Here is a 20,886-nt window from a genome sequence, read left to right on the forward strand (position 1 = left end):
ATAATGAGATAATTGCAGGATTACGATGCGACTTTCAGCTTTTCTCGAGGAAATGTTACAACTAGAAGAGAATTTGAAACAGGGGGAACTCAGTGTACAATTACAGACCAGATATGACAATTTAAACATGCAGTTCACACAGAATGAGGGGCAGTTAGTGGAATGTGAAGGGGAAATTGATCATCTAAAGACCATTTTTGAAGGGATTCGAAAAGATAGAGATCTTGCTTATCAGAGGTGCAGGCACTACGCAAACTTACTTCTCAATAATCTAAAAACATACTGTCGTCGGAAGATGAGGTATTCAGGTTAATGTCTGAAGATGGTAGAAAGATGGAAGCAATCTGTGAGTATATAATGAAAGTCACAGATATGAATGAGTTAATTGTTCAACTGGGAAAAGAGAATTCAGAATTTTATGAGGAAACGCAAAAAGTACACAAACAGCTTATAGAGATAAAACAACAAAATTCGGGTGTCAGATGCACAGAGCTGTTCCCATATCCCCGTGGACAGCAATGCATTACTCTCACTCTGACTGAATGCAGCCACAGTCTGGGAAATTTGCCAGCTTCTTTTCACTCGGCAAGAGCTAGCTGCTCTTCAATGCTCCAGAATGGGCCTGCTTACACAGAGCAGGGAAATGAGGGTCAAGATGAATTGCAGTCTAATGCAATCAAAATCATGAACAATATTAAGAGTTTGATCAAACCATTCAGGAAAGATTCAGGTATTAGTATCGAAGAACACTTGAAAGCTGTTGTTGAGCTCTTTTAGACATTGGGCATCCCCAAGGCTCAGTACAGCAGATTTGTTCATCTCACGATGTATGCCAGCTCTACTAGATTTATACAGAGTTTGAATGAACAAGAGACTATACTGTGGGGTAAATTTGAGAGAGAGGTTAGGAAACACTTATCTCCATATTGCAGCATCCGAGATGAAAAAAAAATAGTGTATACGATGGCAGCACAATTAGATGAATCGCCATTTCGTGCAAAACCGAAAAAGAGCTTTTTCACTTTTTTACTCTAGCTGTGACACATACTCAGTAGAGTTCAAGACCACGTTGTTTTTTTTTTACAGCAGTGGTCTTCTATCTAGCTTGTGAATTCACTGGAAATCATAGATTGAAATGGATTCTCGCGCAGGCAAACAAGGTCTATGAGGTAATCTCACATAAGGGCAGAAATAAGGACTCAAAAACACTGAAAAAAGGTGGAAAAACAGCACCATCCCAGGCTACTGTATTCCAATCTATAGATACCAACCAACAAGACACTTGCATTAGTCCTAGGTATCGTGACAATTCTCCAAGTGTGTGGTTTCACTATGATATGGTAGGGCCTAATAACACCCAAAACCAAATGAATAATGGGCCCTACCAGGAATTTGGGCCCAAGAGCAGTTTTAATTCTGATACAATAGTATATGACAATCAAACAGGGCCAATATTTGTAGATAGGTTTATCAGCAAAGAGAGCAATATCAACCAAATGACAGACGAAATGTAACCTATAGTTCTCACACTTAGATTCAGTCCTCTCTACAGGTAGACCATGGACAGAGGCTGATCAGTCCACTCTCTCCACCTCCTCTGTCCAGGGAATTCAGGGGAAACACAAACAGAAAAAGTCTCATGAAATGAGCCACAACAGGCCTGTTCAATTTGAATTCAACCAATACTGGCCGCTTAGAGCACAGAGGGGTGAGTTTAGGCATGTGGACAGATTCCAGTGTTTAGAAGCACAAGTGAAAATGTTGGCTGAGAACTGTGCAGTTTTCAGAAACAGCAGCATGGTGAGAGCGCAGAATGTCCCAAAAGTGACATTGCACAGACCAGTGACTAATGACTACTCAGCCAGGCTTCCCACAATGAAAGCACAAATGTCAAGGATCCACGATTAAATGAACAAACCAAATTGCCTGGTGATTTAAAAAACCAAGAAAACAGTCAAATGGTGAGGATAAGGGGAGTAAAAACACACACAAGAAGGGAGTGTGGTTTAATTTAGAGTTGAACCAAACCATTCATTTATGTGACTATGAGAGAGAAAATAAGAGAAACACACAGGAAGAACCAAAAGAGCAAAGGGTCAGAAAACAATTAAAAAAGAACATTCAGCATGAAATGAATGAAATAGGTGGAGAAAATAGAAAAACAAATGAAAGGGTTCCATTGCCTGACAACTCTAACAGTGATCATATCTCCACAGAAATGAAAATGTTGCAAAGGACGGGTGTGAATGAGTCCTGTGAAACAGGCATGGTATCAAGAGAAACATCACAAGTGTGGGATTTCTCTTAACTAAAATAGTATTAAAAAAGTCTTAGTTGCTCTCAGTTTAAGTTCTTCTTGGGCCTTGTACTTCAGGCTTAATACAGTTTAAGTTCTTCTTGGGCCTTGTACTTCAGGCTTAATACAGTTCCAATATCTGTCAGTCTAACCAATGTTCTGTCAAATCTTGAGGTTCCCTTCCCCAAGTTCAATATAGCACAGTTAACAAAAAAGGGGGTCTTGAGGTTCCCTTTCCCAAGACAACGTTTCTCAGTTCTTTAAGTTCTCAGTATTCCCTTCCCCAAGAATGCACTCTAAGACTCAGTGGATCTTGTGTGGCTTCTGGATCTCCTGCCTGCCACCAAGGTCTGCTCTCAGGCAGCTCTCTCTTCCTGCACCACAGCAGCTTTCTCTCCCTGTACCCAGGTGGCTCTTGTTCCCTGCACCACCACAGCTTTCACGCCCTGCGCCATTGTAGCTCTCACTCTCTGTACTGAATTGGGCTCCACCTTTTAATACACATGAGGCTTGTTAACAGGTCACAGGTGTATGGTGTCAATTGGTATTGCCTGACCATAAGTAAAATATTGGGACATGCCTGACCTTCCGTTGTGGATGGCTACATACTCCTCTTCTTTGTCACAGTACTATAATAGCGTTTTACATAGGAAGTGTGCATTACGCCTAGTCGCTTCTTCTTCGTTTAGTACTATAGTGGTGTTTCCCATAGAACGTATATATTACTCTGTGTCCCCTCTTCTTCATCTCAGTATCAGTTAGGCGTGAATGGGGAATTATGAGTTGGGATTGCATATAACCCATAAAGGCTGAGGAGGGGTCAGATAGGTCAGTGTTAGGAAAGGGGGTGGACCATGTCTCACCCCCAGGAACTCTCTCCCTAGTCCCCAAGGACCATCCACTGAGGTGATCCTCCCTCGCTTGTCCACTCCCAGGGTCAGGATCCAAAAACAATGACCTTTCCCTGGCCACCTGAATAGAAGATCTCTGGGGAGTAGACATGAGAATACCCTCAGGTTTCTCACAGTCCCCTGAGGAGTATTTTAGCCACAGATGTTCCATGAGGCAGAGCTGACAGGTACGGTACAAGAAACAAATACACTTTGAAGACAAAATGCTTATGTTCTGCCACACGATGCTAGTGAAAATACAAAACAAATGTGCTCCAGAGTGGAGGTAAGTGAAGGAGATCAAAATGATGGTGAAAAAGCAGAAATTGAATGGGGTGAGAACACAGGTGGCCCCTATAAAGAAGGGGGCCAATCAGTGGCAAAGCTCCAAATGAATTCCCAGCAAAGGTAAATAAACAGAGAAATTGAAAAAGAGATGGGGAAAAAGGGCAGTAAAATGTCATTCCATATATCCCTTTGGTTAGGCAGTCCTAAAAAAAATAATCCCTGAGATTAGCAATAATTCACACTCCCTTTGTATAATTGAAAAATATGAAGACAACTATTATGCCCCTGTTACCATTGAACAGAAATGCAATGTTTTTGCAATGGTGGACACAGGTGTGCAGGTAAATGTGATATCAAGGAAACTATTGGACAGCATAACTGAAGGGAGGCCCCCACGAGACATTCTGAAATCGAGACACATTGAAAGCCCACTCTATAATTTAAATGGGGAAGAGATACCAGTGGAATGTGACACTGAAGTTGACATCAAGTTAGGGACGCATAGACTGAGGCAAGAGGTAGTGGTCCCATCCATTGAGGAAACCCTGTTCCTATTAGGAACACATTTCCTTAAGAGACTGTCACCACACATTGATAGGGGCAATTGGGATATTATGGTCTTTGGAAACCTAACAAAGTGATGCCAAGTTAGCAATGCAAGTGATGCCAAGTTAGCAATGCAAAAGAGTGTTACACCATTGCAAGATCAGAGAGAGTAGTGGAAGTGTATCTTCAGAACAGGTGTGTACCTAGTGTCACTGCCATTCCCATGTGCCAGCGTGAAATGCAAGGAGAAAACAAAAACAATTGTTAGAGATGTATTTGCATCCCTTGAAAAATTGGCAAACACAGATAGATGAAAACACATTGCGGTTTTATCTAGGTGATGAAGACTGTGTACAAAGTAAGGTTTCAGTGTCAGATCCGGAAAAGTATATTTCAACAATTGCAGAAATAGACATAAAAGAAGGTCAGGCATGGATACCTGCGCATGTGCGTGGGCATCCAGAAATCATTGTGGCACTTTTGGCACTAGAACAGGAAAGGAGCTTTATTAACGAGAAAATATTCAAGCAAATGCTTGACAGTGAAGAAATACCAACTTTCTAAAATAAAATCAGCACATTTATGGTATAGATGGACCTGATTTGGGACAAGGAATTGTAGGGACATGCAATCACAATAGGGTCCAAAATCATTCATCACAATATATGGATTGAGAGTTGAACTGAGAGTTGAACCAGAGCCAAATTCTTTTTGGGAAATGACATCATGCACAAAATGTGTATGACTTTCAATTTTTTGAAGCAAAAGGTCTGGTCTAGACTCTGTGGAGCAGCACCTGGAATTGAGAATAAAAGGCAGGCTTATCATTGTGCACAAATAATGCTATATGGAATTGAGCTTCAAGTGAAGAAGGATGTTATCATTTTCACAAGGCAGTTTGCAATAGCATTAAAGAACATTAAGGGACAAAAAATGAAGGAGCAATGCAATTGGACATCTCAATGAATCCATGAGGCAGCAAGGGCTAGAATGTAAATACACAGCATCACTGGAAGTTGGGTATGGTCCCATTGGAATTATGGTGAATAACAAAGCATGTCAGAACGTTCACTTGCGAGAAAGGATGCCATTAGGGATGTAAATGCAAGAATCACACTACACTGCAGATTTAGACAACCCATTCATCGGAAATATCCCTGAAAGTTATGTCACCTCACAGGGTGAACTGCCTGAGTCGTTAGATTCTAAGCCAAAGGGGATTTTTAAAATTCAGTCAGTATACCATTATGAACCAAAGGATGTGATTTGGACTAGACAAGTACAATCAGACAATATGATTCAATTCATTACCACTTACTGTGCAAATAACAAGGAGATCAAGAGAGTTCTCAAACGAAATTGGTATTTACTGAAAATGGATCCACATGTAAGCAAACATATCCAAGAATATCCGACGATAGTTTACAGAAAAGCAAAAACATTGAAAATGATGTTAAGCCCATCAATGCTGCCAGAAAAAGAAGAGATGAGACCACAGACATGGTTACAACAACCAGTGACGGGCTTTAGGAAGTGTTGTTTCTGCACAATGTGCCAGTATGTGGTATCAGACACAGATGTGTTTTCAAATCAGGACGGGGTGAAAACTCAGATTCATGAACAAATAAACTGCAGATCCAAATACGTCATCTATGCAATAATATGTGTTTGCAATGCAATATATATTGGAAGTACCATTCGAGAACTAAGAACAGGAATTAGGGAACATTTATCTATAATTGGAAGCCAAGACAAAAACCTTGATTGTCCCAACATTGGCAAAACCATCATCAATTACAGAACAAAAAAGACATCAAATTTGTGGGCCTGAAGAGAATAGAAATGGGCAAACGTGGAGGTGATCAAGAATTACGTTTGCGGCAGGAAGAAGCCAGACTCATTTGCCGTTTTAAAACTGTGGAACAAGGTTTGAACTCGGACAATGAAATGATTCATTTTCTTTGACAACAATAAGTGTTAACATTTCTAAAATCATACATGTATCATGATAACAAATAGACAAATGGACAATGAGTATTATGATATTGAGCTATGTTTTGTATTTCTAAAGCTATCTATCAGGATTGAGCAATGTCTTGTATTTCTAATGAAAACGTTTTTTTCTATCAGTGACACAGACATCTACACACACTATAATAGTCCCAACTCTTACAAACACAATATAACGAAAGTTAAGATTCGAATTTGTGCAATGGCCTTCAAATCAGGGGGATAATAGTTCTAAGGGTAGGACCTGACCCATGTAGAGGTCGGTTTTTGAATGATGTGCCAACCACTTGCATCACGACTGTAATGAAAGTCAATACATCACTTTTCAAGGATGCAACTACACTACCCAGAATTCTTATCAATGGACTCCACATCAGAATAGATCCTCATACTAACACTCGTGATACTAACCACTTGCGTCACGACTGTAATGAAAATCAATACATCACCTTTTTAAAAATGGAACTACATTACCCAGAATTCTCCTCAATGGACTTCACATTAGAATAGACCCTCATACGAAAAATAAACAATACAAACAATGCAAGGGATTCTTATAAATATAATTTCTGATAACTGTGACCAACATCATAATAACAATTGTCGGCAAGGATATACGTTTATTAAGTAAAAATACTTAATGTAAAGAAATGCACTCACAACGAGTGAATACAGGAACGGAGGGGCTAAGATAACCCGTTTTTAAGTAAAAACATGGGAAGGTATCCCAAAATATGGCGGCCACCTTTAGAGGTGAGGAAAGTGATGAGGGACTCAGGGAAAACGAATGCTGATAACAATCAGGGAACTTAGGAGAGAAGGAACCCGATGCTTGGAGCACGAGAAATGGAATTTGCAGGTAAGCCCTGGGATTAGGTGGGAAGCCCACCATCGGCTACAGGCACGTTTAAAAATCGTGCCACACGAACGATAAAGGGAAAATTAACAAGGGCAGAAGGGAAATGCATGCAGATTTCTGATACGTGTGACATGAGATGGACGCTGTGTTTACAAGTTGGTAGTAATGAGCTTTCACAATGTTAAAACACGTCCATTAATAAATGATCCTGCTTTGTAATTTAAGGGAGGTACAATAAGGGCCAATGAGAAATGTATGTGCAATTTGCAGATGACTAACATCTACAAATAACATAACACTTGATATTAGGGAAGGTACAATAGCCAGCTATGCAATGTTAACTTAAACAGCTTACTTTAAAGAGCACATGGACATGTTGCTAAGCCAATTCAATTGACTTTTGAATCTGAATAGACTAAACCCTAATTTAACCTATGCTTGTACTCAAACATACATCTTTTTTCTGTGTAGGTGGGATTGAACCCAGGACTTTCTAGAATCAGACTATACAGTGGGTGAATCGCAAGCTTACAAAGGGTAACAGATGCCATTACAATGGGCACAAAATAAGTAGGTCACAGTCCTTTTGCTTTACAGTGAGGGTGTCATTTACGTAACATACTTAATAGATATATGGGTCGTGACTATAGAAAAAGGCAAGAGCACCTTATCTCCCCTCCCCCTGCCCCCCTCTCTCTCAGCTCCAGAACACTGACACATTGTTTTTTCAATAAGGGTTGCACAAGTTGCACAAGGTGTGATGCTTTTTGCAAAATTGTTTTCATAGAGTCATGGTGTAGGTTTCAAACACAATGAAGTCACATTTTTTATTAAGTGCTGAATAACAGATGAGTATGTTATACATGAACCTTATTTTTGTATTGTGTATTTGTTTCTTTTTCTTTTTGCATGATTATGAATAGACCGGATTTGAAAAAGGCGAAGTGCAGACGCTGAAACACGTGTCATCCACAAAGGGCTAAAACCTTTAACAAAATAAAAACAAACTAACCAGAGACTTGTTTGGAATCATCCTTTCACGTATTTTGGCGCAAAGCAGTGCAGGCACAGGTGTGCGTTTTTTCCCATTGTTATCATGTGGACTATTGCATCCTATTTCAAATGAATGATCATGAGGAGGAAAAACAGCAAATGGAAGTAGAGGTTGAAATGCTAAGATACTTGAGGGTGGTGTCTCTCCAAAGGGATACGGCCACGCAGTTAGAAGAAAATACAGAAGTGTCTCCTTTGTAGGATTTGCCAGAATTCTTGAAGATGGCAGAGAAGCAAATTCAAGCTTCGGATGCTCGCATCGATGAAGAGAAGAAAGATCAATTAAGGAAAATATTCATGGAATACAAAGAGGCATTTTCCAAAGATGCCTGTGATTGTGGGTGCACTGTTTTGCATGTTGCTACGCTGCCAGAGGAATATGGTAGCGAGCCTGTGTGACAATATATGATGATATGATATGATATGGCATTTGTAACGCGCCTATACACAAGCGTTTCAAGTGTTTCAAGGCGCGACGAGGCAGGGAGGGGGAAACGGGGGAAGACAGACAACGATCCTACTAGGCCAGGTGTCATTCAGATCGCGCAAGTGCAGGGGAAGGGGGAAGGGAGAAAGCGCAAGGGGAGGGGAGGGGGCAAGTGCAGTACAAGGTAAGTATATATAATAAAATGAATAGGGCCAGCTGGTGGCAAGTGCAAGGTAAGTGCAGACAAGTGCTGGGAACGGGGCTGTAGGGATACAGAGACAGTCCCGCAGTGCAGGGGTTGCCAGCGAGGCAGTGCAAGTGCAGAGTGGCTGGGCCCAGGACCGAGGTCGGCGAGAGTGGCCCAGTTGCAGATTTGGTGCAGATTCAGCAAAGAATTAGCAGGGGAGAGGGAGAGAGAAAGCAGAAGCAAAGAGAAAGGTTTTGAGGTTCTTCCGGAACCGTAGATGGTTCTCCTCAAGTTTCAGGGAGGCAGGAAGGCTGTTCCAGAGGGAGGCCCCTGCCGCGGAGAGAGATCTACCCCCTGCTCGTTGTTTCGAGAAGCGGCTGACCCTGAGGGAGTTGGAGACGGATGAGCGAAGGGCTCGGGAAGGAAGATATTTAGGAAGAGAGAGTTGAAGCTATTTAGGCCCCAGGCCCCAGAAGGCCTTGTGGACAATGCAGAGGGTTTTGAACTTTATCCTCGCAGCCACTGGGAGCCAGTGTAGAGACTTCAGTCCTGGAAAGATACGGTCCCTGGGCTTAAGGCCAAGGACAAGTCTCGCAGTTCTGTTCTGGATGAGTTGCATAGGGCAGAGAGTGGAGGCAGGCAGATTAAGATAGAGGCTGTTACAGTAGTCCAGCTTTGAGAGAACCAGGGCTCGTGAGACAGTGAGCTTCTGGGGGAAGGAGAGGAAGGGAAGAATACCTCTGAGGAGGTGCAGCTGGTAGTGTGACTTCTTAGAGATGTCAGATATATGAGGAGAGAAGGAGAGTGTGGAGTCGAAGATAACCCCGAGGTTTTTTGCCGTGCAGGTAGGTGCAGGAAGAGGGCCAAGAGAGGCCGGCCAGAGAGCTGCAGGGAAGGAGGGAGTGGGTGTGCCGATAAGTAGAATCTCAGTCTTACTGGCATTAAGGCAGAGGTCATTGGCAGCACACCATTCCTGGATAGCCGACAGACAGTCAGAGATGAGGGAAGGAGAGGAGGAGGCCGAGGGTAGCCTGAAAATGATATAGGCTACCTTTGGGCTATTTGGAATACTTGACAGAAATAATTAAAAATATAAATCCAGAGGAATCATTAGACCCATCTAAAGTACTTCAAATATACCTATGTTAGGTTTACTGAAGCCCAGTGGTCAATGGCGTTTGTGTGCCGACTTGAGAGAACTAAATAAAAGGGAACCTGTGTCAAGGTAGTCGCTTGCATTTATTAATCAAGGCCTCGCGCAGGTTCAAGGGTCAAAGGTTGTTACTACCTGCAATCTTACAGCAGGGTACTGGTGTGTGCCCCTAGCCAAAGATATACAAAATCTATTTGCCTTTTCGTGTAATCGGTTACAGTATGTGTAGAATCGCACTCCATTTGGGTACATTAATAGTGGGAGAGAGTGTGGGATATTTCTGAACAAAGCACTCACAAATGCAGCCGAGAGAGGAACTGTGATCTATGTTGATGATGTCCTGATTAAAAATGAAGACATAAAAAGACACTTCAATGAAATGTGCTCAGGCAACTGCAAAAAGCTGGGGCAAAACTGTCATTGCAGAAGGCACAGTGGTGTAGAAAAAGGGTACAGTTCTTGGGACATGAAGTGATAGAACAAGAATTAAAGGGGAAGAGAGAAGGCGGGCACAACTGTTTAACTGCAGTAATTCAAATCTTCTTGTCTTGTATAAAGTAATTAGCGCTGATTTCCAGGAGCTGGCTGATTCAAGAGATCCAAGTACACTTGGATCCAAACCAATACTGAACTAAAAAACTGTGTTGAAACCACACAACTAACCAGCCGCTCTCACAACGTACTCCCGATGGAGTTACTCAAAAAATGGTTTCAGGTACTTAAATTAGATCATCTTCTTGAATAAATTTGGAAAAATAAGTAAATACTGCAATTTCAAAATGTAGCTCAAAAAGAATTATACTGGAGTTCTTTATAATGCTAATTCAAGCAATTTTTATGTCCAAAGTGGTAGAGCACTAATGCCAATGCATTTCAGAGACTTTTCTCCTTCATCCTTGCTGCGTCCCATCCAGTGACGGACCGGAGACGCCAACCCCAAGCAGTAGTAGGAAGAAAAGTATGTCCAGTAAAACATGAGGATATCATGTAGCAGTCAGAGCATGTGAATACCTGGCATCCTGACAAAAGGGGTTAGCTTGCTGTGAAGGAGCACATATGAACACATACATTTGGATTTTTTCTCACATACAAGAAGGTAAATAAAGGCAGCTCTGCTTTGAGAACCACGTGTGCCCTGCCACTCTTTGCAACCAAGAGATTTCGTTCAGCTGAAGATACATCAGAGGAAGTCAACTTTGGCTCCATGCTGGAAGGGGCAGATCCATTGCAATGCGATCATTGTTATACCATTGGGGTATAGTACATTTATACAATACAACATAAAAATATATTTGGTCCTGAAGAAGGGCATATAACAACTTGGAAATGACACCAGGGATGGTGTCTCATTAAGAAATGGGACCGAAACATGTTGACGATCTTGAAAGTCTGGAATAATAACAAGTCTTGTTGTGTTTTGTATATTTGATGGAACAGAAACTGATGTGGAAATGTGAAGAAAGAAAGTTTTTTCTACGTCAGTGCCAGAGTAACATAATAGATATTGTTGACTTTTGAGAACTGAACAAACAGAGAACATTCATTCTTTTGTTCCAAGTTATCCTCAATTTGTTTTGTACTGTTTCTCTCACCCCATACATGGTTTGTTTTTTACCTTTTTTGATTGCTTGTCTTAATTTGTAAATTTTGACTATCTTGCGTGCATTAATTGTTTTGTATAGAAGTGTTTTCATTATTGGTGTTGTATAACCACACGGTGTGTGTTGAAAAAATGTATAAAATTTTTTTTTTATGTCGACAAATAAATTCAAAATGTTTTCAATACTATATATCATCTTAGTAATGCTTCATGGCAGAGAAATGTGAAAAAATTGTGTTTGGCTAATCAGTTAACATAACATGGACAGAGAGGTAACCAGTATTTCTGTTTGTATGCATACTGTGTGGGCATTACAGCATTTCCGCCCCATTATTCAGGGGGAAAGGGTAATTGTTGAGGCGAATCATCAGCCCATGCAATTCTTTCAGAGTGAAAAGATCAGGTCAGGGAATTTAGCTCAGTCAAGAATCACATCATGGACATTGGCATTGCAGGGATTCCCAGTGGAAGTGAGATATGGGCAGAATAAAAAGAGTCCAGTTGTTCAAGGGCTGGCAGACTTACATGACTGTGCAGCTGTGGGTGCCACAGATGATGTAGAGTTAGAGACAAATTTGGTTGAAATTGAACAATCACCACACAAGGCCTTTGATGAACATGTGTACATGGATATCCCAACCACGTGTATGTGGATGGATGTGCATATCACGTGGGGGGTAATTCTAAAAAAGAAAGTGTGGCAGGAATAGGGAATGTGTGGGTCAAATGTAATGGCATTCCAAGTGTAAGCATGAGGCTAGGTTCCTAAAGCAGTCAGGATGCAGAGTTGGTTGCAATTTATAAGGCAATATTCATGGCTCTGGAGAACGAATTGAGAGAAATAGTTATAGTTACTGATTCGGATTATGCCTAAAACAGTTTTGTGGAAAATTAACCGGAGTGGAAATTGAGTCGAATGGTCACATTTAACAAAAAGCCACTCAAACTTGGAAAACTGATTCAGGCCATCGATAATCTGGTTTCAGAGAATGACATGATCTTTCACTGGAGAAAGAAAAGAGGCCATGTGAAAATGCCAGGGGACGACAAAGAGGGGAATGATAAAGCAGATCAGTTGGCCAAAATTGGGGCAGTGATTGGGGAGTTATATCCTGGTGGATTTGGTAACATGTCCCAAATCCCAGGGAACAGGTGATCAGCCCATGGTGCAATGGAGTAGTGATACGCCTGATCAGGACTTGCTCAAAGCACAAAAATAAGACCCCATCTTAGGTCTTATTTACAATCATTTGTCAGATGCAGAGCAACATCCTTTTAACAGAGGAGGACTGCAATGAGAGAGAAGAATTGAGGGTGTTGTAAAAGAATAAAAAGAGATTTCAGTTGAAAAATGGAATTTTGTTTCGAGAATCTGTGTCAGGCCAAATTCAGTGGGTGGTTCCCTTGTCATTTAGGAGATTGATGCTACAACATGCCCATGATTATATAACAGCAGGACAAGGGTTCAAAGAAAACATTGGAAACATTAAAGGTATACACCTATTGGCCACATATGGCCCAAGATGTGGAGTTGCATACTCAGGAATGTCTGGTGTCTGCAATATTTAAGCCTGCCTCTCCAACACATAGAGCGTCATTAATGAAAAGAGGTCTGCCACTACCCTGGTCAGATTTGCAGATAGATATTATTGGCCCTGTTCAAAGATCAGCATGGGGAAACAGGTACTTGTTAACAGTTACCTGTTTAACGTTGAAATGGTGGGATTGTATACCAGCACCTGACAGCAGTGCGCAAACAGCAGCCACCTTTCTAGTGTTTCACATCTTCTCTAGGTTTGGTTTGCCTCAAAGAATAGAATCAGACTGTGGAAGTAATTTTACTAGTGCAGTGATGACGAAGATGTGGCAGATTCTGGGAGTGAAAAGGAAGCTACATATTTCACATTGCCCAACTTCTTCTGGTGGTGTAGAATGATGCAATAGATCAATAAGTGTCATTTTGAAGAAATGTGTGGCTTAAGCAGGGTCATGTTGGGCTTTGCAACTTACTTTGGTCTTAAAGGTCATTAGGTCAACACCATCAAGGTCAGAGCATCAGCTCACATGAAATTATGACAGGCAGAGAAATGGTTTTTCCTCAACATTTGTTGTACAGAACAAATGAACAAGTTTTGGTAAATTGATCCACAATTCATGAATATGTGGAAGATTTGAGAAAGTATTTGCCGCGCACATTTGTGCTTGCACAGCAAAATCTGGAAAGGTCAGCTGAGGGTGCCAAATCATACTATGAGAGTAAGGCATATGTGATGGAGTATGAAGTAGGTGACCAGGTGTTTAAGTTTATTTTGCAAAAGCGAAAAATAAAAATACTAAATTTCTGGCATCCTGCCACGTCCATACAAAATTGTAGACAAGGTTTTTCCCGTTGTCTACAGACTCATGATGAAGGAAGTGGATCTGCCTCTACACAATTTTGTCCACGTGAACTAGATCAAGCTATTCCACCCAAAACATGAGATTGGGGGGCTTGAATAGACTGGAGAAGCCAATAAGGAGTGAGAGGTGTAATGGTTCCATATTGATCAAGTTGAATAGATCAGTGAATGGCAGTGAGGTAAATAGATCACAAATGATGAAAATATTTAATCTGATTAGGTAAGTAGGTGTGTATGAAGGTGTGAAGGAAAGTTGTATATATTAAAAAGAAAAAAGAAAAGAAAATGTAGGACATATACATGTTTTTTGTAATTAGAAATGTATATGATACTAATGTTGCTTTCCAGGTAATTGAAAGGGGAGTTATAACAAATAAAACAATATTTTGCGTAATACTTAACCTGTCTGTTTCTCTTCTGGTTTAGATTGTTAACTTATTTCCTTCACCAGGGCCCCTGGAGCCAGGTGTCGACGAAAGAGGCTCCTGGACCAGCATCCCCTGGCCCAAAAAGGGTGAAGAAGATGGGGAAACTGGCGAGCGTAAAGGAGGGACCCAGACGTGTGGAATGGAAACTTGCATCAATTTTGTGATGAATATCATGGCAAGGACACAGGCCTCTCCGGCAAACAGACGCATTGTACAAAATTGCCGGGGCCAGCATTGGGCCTTGTGATGGATCTGCCACTGTTGGTCTAAAGGAATTTTCATTTTCCATTGCTTCTATGCAATTCTTCCATGATGTCCCCATTTCATTAACCTCCGTCTATCTTCGACCTATGAACAAGTGTTGCATTTATTCCTAGGTATGGACACTGGTTGAAATGTATTCCTTTGTATAGACATTTACTGCCACTTATGCCTATGTATGGACATTTATTTCCATTTATCCCTTGCTATTTTTTGACTGTATATACCATTAATGCTCATCTTTTGAAATATGTGGTCAACTATCATTTTTATTTTTAGGAGGACTCAGTTACTGCGATATTCAACAGACTGCATATTCTTATATTAAAAAGTGAAAGGTATATTGTTGAATTATTAAGCTTGGTAAAAAAAATGTAAAACAACCTGCAAAACTTCCACCCCCCAAAAAAACATATGTGCAAAGCACATGCTCATATGGTTGATGACATGAACATTTGTGGATGTATGTTCTGTCGACAATTGTTGTTATTTATTATTAGATCATAAAAAAGCTTCTCACACATCCTGACCTCATGCCCAAGGATCACATGGGTTGGTAGAGCTACAGCTAGGATTACTGTTTCTGTAGAGGCCCTTCTTTATTCAGGTCCCAAAAGAAAGAAGTGGGATGACGTAGGGATAATTATTACACAAATTCCAACCGTGCACTAATTTTAGCAGCACCACTGACTTCAATAGGGGTAATATGCACTGTGCACAAATGATGCTAATGTTGCAGCATCTGTTGGGTATGACTTAGTGCTGATATGAGGCACTGAGGGTGAACTAACGAAGGGGTGATTTGGGATTTTGCAACGCACAGCACAGTGTAGTGCAGGATGCTAACAATTACCATGATTAAACACTAACACTACTAATGACTAATCTTAACAAGACTAATACTAGAAATTGTTAGTAATTGGACTGGAGTTGCTTAGGCCATAGTCTACACTGCAGGCTGTGGGTGCGGGGGCATTCACACCATAATGTTGTTTTAGAAAATAAATGCAAAAAATGTAAGGCTGAACAGCAGTGTGAGTGGACATGAGATTCAGAGCGCAATAAGACAGCAGAGGGTATTTTTTCAAAGACAGCTCCCTTGTTCTAACAGGAAAAACACAGAGGATATCGGGATGCTATGTAGTGCTGTACAAGGGTAATTGAGGAAGGAGAATCCGAAGAACTGGAAGTTACTGGGTGTTGGTTAAAGGGGGCGGATGACTGACTGATGACCTCACAGCAGAATGCACGAAAATGGGTGTTGAAACAATATTGGGCTTTATGAAAATATTGGGAAAGGGAAGGAAGCAAGGAGGGCTTAAAAGCTAGAGGAAGAGAAATTCAAAGGGTGGCCAGAGAAGGAGCAAAGAGGGAGAAAGAGAGTAAAACAAAAAAGAAAATAAATTGGATGAGTGCTGGCTGAGCTGCATGGGGAGACAGCAGTCCTGCAGAGAGCTAGGCATGGGCTGGATGAGACCTTGCTTTGCCCTGCAGGCAGCTGATAGAAATAGAAAGAGCGGGAGAGAGTCCCATGGAGACAAAATGCATCCAGCCTTTCAGGCAAAATCAGCACGCTGAAAATGGTGAGTATGAGTGATAGATATTTTTAATTAATGAGGGCACCTCATAGTCTAATGGGTAGTGACAAATATGGGGGTTGACAAACAAACAAAAAGAGACACACACATTTGCTTTTAGTAAGCTGTGTCCACTCATGCAAAAGAAAAATTCATTGGGAAGGAGGGGTGGTTTCTAGGAGTGTTTTGCAGCACTATTAAAGTTTATCATTCACACTTCCAAGGTTATACATATATTCTGCAAAGTTCTCTATGGAGTAGCTAATTTCACGGGAGGCAAAAGGGAAAATCTCTTTCTGCCATGGGTGGGGGTGTATAACATGCAAATGATAGAGTTGTTTTCTTTCCCAATGGTAAAATGTGAAATTGCATATTGTGTGTGGCAAAGTGGATGTTAAGTGGAGCAGTCAGCACTATTCTGTGTTGGTTTGAAGTTGGAGCTGAGATTTTCAAGCCGGAAGGAGATCGGAAGCAGAAGCAACTGAGGCACTGCCTCCCATTCTTGAAAACCCACAGGCTTTGCGAAGCAGACCACAAAGTGGATGTTAAGTGGAGTAGTCGGCAGTCCGCACTATTCTGTGTTGTTGTGAAGTTGGAGGCGAGATTTCCAAGCCGGCAGGAGAATGGGAACAGAAACAAATGAGGCTCTGCCTCCAAACTTTGAAAACCTGCAGGCTCCGCAGGAGTGGAGCAGTCGGCAGTCTATAGAATGCAACAACGAAAGTGAATGCTACTCAGATTTAACTTGGATTCCAGCTACCACTGGTGGTCCGCAGTTTCTACAAAAGGGTGCAATTTGGCCACTACGAATGCTTTCTGTATGCTTCTTTTCGTAGGAGCCTGCTCCTGAGATTTCTCCTTTTCTTCTGTACTTCCAAATGCTTGTAATTGCCACACACACCGAGGGAGCTTGTTGCGGAGTTTTCAGCAATAACTGATACACTCGCGCTGGTGGTGATTGTAGGGTTACACGCTTTGAGCCATGTATCGCAGTGTTGAATATTCCTTCGCTTCGTAAAAGAAGAGGAAAAAGGTAAATGTTATCACTTGAGAACCGAAGGTTTAACTCCACTCGACTAGTCAGATGGAAAAATCTCTGTGCCAACATGGGAAATCACAGCAGGTTTTGGAACAAGGGAAAATAACTTTTTTCCCCCAACCGCAAAATAAAACTTATAGTCAGGTGGTGCAGTCAAATTGCATCATTTCTGATTCCACACTGGTAGGGGCAGTGGTTGAACATGATACGGTCTGTGAAATTTCTGGCCCTGTCCTCAGTGAAGTTGAACATAGAATGAGTATTACCTAGTTGAATGACTCTATCAGCCTGGAGAATTAAATCGAAGCGTTCAAAATCGTTAAAGTTAATGAAAGGCTCAGTATGTCTCCTGGTTTATTTGACACACAAGACACAGATTTAATCCCTGACACAATAAATCTAGACAGGGATTCATGTATGGACACTTCTGTAATAGCGGATGAATCATCTCTTCCTTTTTCCAGGTGATGACTCCATCAGCAAGGATATTTCAGAGTCGGGAATGAGTACCATAGCAGCTCTGAACCCTGTGTTGCGATCTTTATTTGTTTATATGATACTGTGGTGCATGAAGTCAGGTGGAATTCTTCTTCTTTGAATGAAATTCGTAATTTTTTTTTATATTTATATCGGGAGCTCAGAATCAGCCTGCAGTGGGTGCAAAATTGCACACTCCAGCGAAGGATGAAGGGATAGGCGCGTCTTATCAAGGCAGTTTGCTGGTAAATTTTAACAATGATATAAACGTTGCAGATCCAGCCAGGCCGTCGGCATTATAAGTCAAAGGATCTCCAGCCAGTAAAAGGAAGCCATCAGACATTATTACTATGAAGAAGAAATCTAAAAATATGAAGGGGTTCTCAAAGGTGAAAAAAAAAGTCTTGCAGAAGTTTTTAAGGTACATTTTACAGGCTACGAAACGCTATGAAAATGAGGCATTGACAGTAATCACTATTTCAGGTAGCCCAAGAGGTACGGTTGCCTTGGGAGTGGATTATGAGAGTGAGAGCGCAATCCAAAAATCTACAATGCAGACATTATTGACAACTACCAACTGTGCGCGAAAAACCAAGGAGTGTAAGAATAAAAAAAGAAGAATAGTCAAGGAGGATGGAGGAAGTACACATTGTAAAGTCACAGACTTTACAATGTGTTTTGACTTTACAATGTGTTTTATGCTGTGTATAGACAAGGTTTTTGTCAAAATGCCCTGCTAACAAGATGTGAAGACTATGTTATACATTCATTTGTGTTCAAACATTTCTTTTTGAATTCTACAACATATTGCCTAGAATCTACATGCTATGGGCATCTTCTTCATTCTATTTTTCTTATTTTGATTCAGTTCTTTATTGAAACATGCTTTAATGTTTGTGCATATATCTGTATATATTTTATATTGTTGTCAATAAATGTGAAACTTACATAAGTGCTGGGATTCAGCGCAGTGTGTTACAGTTCTTTTCAAATAGAGAATGTATATGAGGACACTACATGATGTGCAAATAATCAACTCAGTGTATGCAGTTCCCCTGAGACATTTACAGTGACTTAAACAACTTTTAGTCTCGGGTGGATAGCTCAACGGTAACGTGCTTGCCTTGGAAGCAAGATGACACGGAGCAACATGGGTTCGATCCCCGGGTCCGTGCTTAGAAACCTCTGGGTATTAAGCACGTTATAAATAACCTATCATATCATATCACTGTTATACCTGATGTTTGTAGGACACCTCACTTTACCTTTAGCTCTATATTCCCCAGTCCCTGACAGCCAACCCTCTTGTTTTTGAATTCCCCTTCACTGGCCTGTGTCTCAACCCGCTCTCACCAGTAACTGCGAGTGGTATATGCCATGGTATTGGCCTTGGTGTTTCTGCTTTGGCTTGGCCCCCTCTTATCAGCAGCCCCTTCCGGCAAACGAGGCCATCATGCTAGGCCTCCTTGCTATCTCTCTTTCCCACCTGGCCCCTCTCTTTGGCACCCGCCCCGGGTACATGAAACCTGCTTTTGGTAAGCCCTAATCAGTCTACACTGGCACGTGTCAGCCTCTGAAGTCTCCTTAGACCAGGTACCTGTGTGAGTGTGAGTGATTGTATGCAGAAGTGAAAACTCGAGTTGTTCTTCTCTTTTCTGTTTGGCCTACAAGCTACCTTACCCTAGCCTGGCTTTAAAGACCTGCGAGATTGTGAAGTGACATGAAGTGACACGAAGTGCGGTGAAGTGTGTTCATTGTTTTCAGCTGTGGGCAGGGTGGGAAGGCTTTCCCTCGTTGCACAGAGCTTGCTGTCGAGGACCTGTACATTGCAGTGAAACCCGGGTGTCTTTCAATGAACTTGCAACATGGATAGTGCGCGGTCTGTGCACTTTGGGTGAGTAATACCTGATCTGTTTTTCTTACTGCGCAGCTAATAAATGAAGCCTTCCAAGCAGCGCAAATACACACTCTGTAGTTCCTTGCGTCAGACGGGTAAGAGACCACGTAGTCCGGCCATGACAATGCCCAGAGTCTTCTGTAATCAAAACAGTATAAGCAAGACCCCGATATGGGAAAAACAACCTAAGATCCTTGTGTTTTTTTTTTTTTGCATCTGCCAAGGCAGAGTCTATGGCTGGCACCAAGATGATTGATCTACCTTCCCCATCTGTCAGTCAGGAAGTCCCCATTGAATGCTCATTCTTGGCATCATCTACCATTGACAATGACAATTCATTACTCAATCTGCACTTAGGTCTGCAGAGGAAATCTCTGGGTGGAGCCTCATCTCAATTTAGCACGGCTGAAGGTTTTGAAAACATTATGGGTACCAACCCTTCCATGAGTCCGGATCTCTAAAGGCTGATTTCCTTGTCCCACTCATCCGACTCATCTAGTGAAAGTGAAAGCACTCTTTTGTCGAATGCTGCCTCCTTTGTGGAAATAACTACAGCCCCATTCCAGTCCCCAGTTATAAACACGATACCTGCAAAAATGGACTCACTACTAACCTTGTGTTCGGGGATGGCCGATAAGCAACAGGAAATTAAATTCATCTTGGCTAAAATTGTGGACGCTATATTAGTGTGATAGGCGGAACAGCAGCAGGATGGTCCTGAGGCTGTGGCGACAGGTTCGAAAAGTAGCCACTCCCATGCCTCACTTTCCTCAGCCGGAATCCCCTAATGCTAATCTCTGTGTGACTCGAGTACAACCAGATGCGCATGCCTCCTTGTCACCCACATTTACTTCTCCTGTGATAGACATAGTGTCTGCTGCGGAAGAGGAAAATGACTCTGTAGTTCTGGAAAGACGCCGTAGGGTACGTAGAAGAAAGCGGATCAGGCGCACATACAGTAAACTGATAAGCATAGTGTTTGTGCGGTTGATGCAATTGTTGATCTCCCAGACGCTACCCCAGCTTGTATTTCCCCCGCATCTACATCTCTTAATACAAATTTAAAAAGCTGGCGGTCGTAGCTTCCCTTTAGTGGTGGCAAAAAACTGAAACGCATTACCACTATCTCTAAGGTCAGAGCCATCCTTCTGGGCCTTCTGTAAAGGTCTAAAAACGTGGCTTTTCACACAAGACATCAAGGCCAAATAACTACAAGCACTGAGTCGCGACCTACTATGCATGATATCTTACCCAATATTTATGTAAATCCCTTTGTCTATGTTTTTCTCACAACCTCGCTGTATCATTGTTTTTTTAATGCATTCAAGCGCCCTGATGCCTTCAGGTTTGGTGTGCTCTAAAATGTATAGTGAAATCAATAAATGTATTATTAGGGCCCAGGATGATGGTACAGTAAGGCAAGTCTATTTGCAAGGGCCTCTTGAGAAATGGCTCTATCCGGATCTGGAGCCTCCACCCTTGTCCTTGTCATGGCAGTC

This window comes from Ambystoma mexicanum, chromosome 6p, assembly GCF_040938575.1.
Source record: "Ambystoma mexicanum isolate Mex_15411 chromosome 6p, UKY_AmexF1_1, whole genome shotgun sequence".
Lineage (NCBI taxonomy): Eukaryota > Metazoa > Chordata > Amphibia > Caudata > Ambystomatidae > Ambystoma > Ambystoma mexicanum.